The sequence below is a fragment of the Triticum aestivum genome, unplaced genomic scaffold (assembly GCF_018294505.1).
Source record: "Triticum aestivum cultivar Chinese Spring unplaced genomic scaffold, IWGSC CS RefSeq v2.1 scaffold35174, whole genome shotgun sequence".
Lineage (NCBI taxonomy): Eukaryota > Viridiplantae > Streptophyta > Magnoliopsida > Poales > Poaceae > Triticum > Triticum aestivum.
Window position 1 is genome coordinate 20,152 of NW_025226296.1, and position 3,526 is coordinate 23,677.

Below are 3,526 nucleotides of genomic sequence, written 5' to 3' on the forward strand. Positions count from 1 at the left end.
TTTAAAAAGCTGTTTGATACTTATTTTTTTATAAGACGGTGCGCGGGGTGCGGGGGGTCGGCGGCGGCGGCCGGTGGACTGGGGGGTGCTCGGCGGCGAGGGGGACCGGATCTGGCGAGGTGGGATAGCGATCGAGATGGAGGGAGATCGAGATCGTGTGTCCATGAAATTTAAAAATATTCATGATAGTTCAAAAAGTACCCATGAAATACAATCGAGAAATGAAGGCTACGATTTAAATACAATCGATCTTAGCTAGCTATCTGTTCACAATCTTCTTGCCCTTCTTTTTCGCAAATGGAGTTCTTCTGTGGAACGGACGTCCTTTAGGTAGGGTGGTCCTGCTTCTTCTTGTGGTGTATGCTGCTACTTCATCATCGTCGTCATGTTCGATCCTCGGGTCGCCGTACTTGTCGAAGTCTTGCTCATTGGCTACTCCATCCATTCTGATGATCTTCCTTTTGCCTCTCCTCACAACAACACAACTGGGCTTTGGCGGGTCGGTAATGAAGAAGCATTGGTCCACTTGGGAAGCCAGTACCCATGGCTCATTTTTCGCGGTGACGTTTGCGCCCGCGGTCTTGGATTTGGCTTCGGGTATAACCATGGTGGTGAAATACCGGTCTTCTTTTATGACGTTCTTGGCCCATCTGACACGGAACATCGGGACCTTCTCTCCAGCGTAGCTCAGCTCCCAAATCTCCTCGATCCTTCCATAGTATCTGTCCTTGTCGTTACCGGTGTAGGATTCCATCGTTACCCCGGAGTTCTGATAACCATCGCTCTTCATGTCCTTGGCCTCGGTGTAGAATGTGTAGCCGTTGATATCATACGCCTCATAGGTCATCAGGTTGTGCTCGGCGCCCTGTGACAAGGCGAATATGAGTTGTTCTTCCGCGGAAGAATCCTCATGTAAAGGGTACGACAGAAGCTTCTGCTTGAACCAACGCGTGAAACATGAGTTGTGCTCTTTGAGTATATCTCCGTCCATCCTCTGTTGGCCTCGGTCATTGTACGTCTTCTTAATAAAGGTTTTGTGCTCTACCACCCAAGGATCGACCATGTCTATGTGTTGTAGCGCGACTAGGTTTGCTCTTTCAAAGTCGGCGAGTCGACCCTCGAAGTCGACATGCATTTCGCGGCGACCCTCACGGTGACCCCATCCAGCGAGCCTGCCGAGGTGCCTGTTGACGGGCAGACCAATGGGGTTCTCGATGCCTAGATAATTCGTGCAGTAGGAGATGCACTCTTCGGTCAGAAAGCCCCTGGCTATGCTTCCTTCTGGACGTGACATGTTGCGAACGTATCCTTTGATGACACCATTCATCCTTTCGAACGGCATCATGCTGTGCAGGAATGTCGGCCCGAGTTGGATGATATCCTCCACTATATGGACCAGCAGATGCACCATAACGTCGAACAATGCGGGCGGGAAGTACATCTCAAGCTCGCATAGTATCACCACGATCTCTTCCTGTAGCCTTCTGAGTTGCCTCACGCCAATCGACTTCCGAGAGATGACGTCGAAGAAGTTGCATAGGCCAAATAGCGTTTCACGGACGTGCGCGTCCATGATCCCACAGATTGCAACTGGAAGTATCTGCGTCATCAGCACGTGACAGTCGTGAGACTTCATCCCGCTGAACTTCTGCTTCGCTGGGTCTAGGTATCTGCTTATCTTCCCCGCGTAACCGTAAGGAAGTTTTACTCCTAGGAGGCAGGTGAAAAACTGCTCAATCTCCTCCTGACTTAGAGTGAAGCACGCGGGAGGGTAGTCATTTCCAGTCTTCTTGGCCTTTTTGCCTTTGCGACGACTTTCTGTGTCCTGCTTCGCCTCATCATCATCATCATCATCATCATCATCATCATCATCATCATCATCATCATATATAGCGTGAAGCTCCTGCCTGATGCCCATTGATTTCAAGTCTGCCCTTGCTTTCGGCCCATCTTTGGTCCTCTCTGGCATGTTGAGCAGGGTACCAAGCAGACTCTCGCACACGTTCTTCGTGATATGCATGACATCAAGGCTGTGAGGCACACGGTGGATCTTCCAGTACGGCAAGTCCCAGAAAACAGACCTCGTTTTCCATACCTTCAGTAGCGGCTCTGGCGCCTTTCGCTTCTTTCCCGGCTCTGGTGCCTTTTGCTTCTTTCCCGGCAGTGGGCAGTCTTTCCAATTTTTCAACAGCTTGTCTATTTCCTCGCCGCTCCTCGTACACGGGCGTTTTCGGGGTTCGGTTTCACCATCGAACAGATCCTTGCGTTTCCTCCACGGGTCATCGTCGCGAAGCCACCTTCGATGTCCCATGAACACGGTTTTCGAAGACCCGGGATCTCTATCTAGCTGGCGATACGTTGTGTCATCCATGCACCTTACGCATCCAGAAAATCCGTGGACTACCTGCCCCGCAAGATATCCGTAACCGAGATAGTCGTGCACCATCGTGAGCAGTGCGGCTCTCATAGGGAAATATTCTTTCTCTGCGGCGTCCCACGTATTGGCTGGCGTTTTCCACAGCGTGTCAAGCTCCTCTTTCAGCAGCCCCAGATACAGATTGATGTCGTTCCCTGGTTGTTTCGGCCCTTCAATTAGCATACTCATGTGAATGTACTTCCTCTTCATGCACAACCAGGGGGGAAGGTTGTACATCCACACAAACACAGGCCAGGTGCTATGTGTGCTTCTCTAGCTGCCAAACGGATTGACTCCATCGGTGCTCGCGCCCAGCACGATGTTCCTTGGATCGTTCCCAAATTCTGGGTATTCGAAGTTCAACGCTTGCCACTGGCTCGCATCCTTAGGGTGACTCAGCATCTTGTCTTTTTTATCTATCTCCGGATCATTTGCGTCATCTTCTCGCTTCTTCTCCTCCCTATCCGCGTGCCAACGCAGGAGCTTTGCTACCTTAGGGTCCGCGAAATACCGCTGCAGACGAGGAGTGATCGGAAAGTACCACACCACTTTTCGAGGAGCTTTCTTCCTCTTCTTGTATCGAGTGACACCGCACACCGGACATATGGTAGACTCCGCGTGCTCGTCCCGATAAATGATGCAATTGTTCATGCACACATGGTATTTCACGTGCGGTAAATCCAGAGGACACACGATTTTCTTCGCCTCCTCCAAACTGGTCGGGCACTTGTTCCCCTTGGGAAGACGTTTGTGCCAGAATGACATGTTCTCATCGAAGCATGCGTCGGTCATTTTGTGTTTTACCTTCATATCCAGAGCCATGAGCGTTACTTTCAGGCGGGTATCCTCGGGCCTGCATCCTTCATACAATGGAGTAACCGCGTCTAACTCAAGTTGATCCATCTTGGCTTTCTCTCGGGCGGCAGCTCTTGCGTTATCCGTCTGCTTGAGAAGCAGCTCTTGAATATGAGGGTCCTGCACCCAGCCCATCGATGGTCCAGCGTCGTCTGCTCCGCCGGCATCATCATCATGTCCTGCATCTTCTACATGATGACTGTGTATAGCATCACCGTCGTGATCATCTCCTGGGGATTCTTCGTCTTCTCGCCC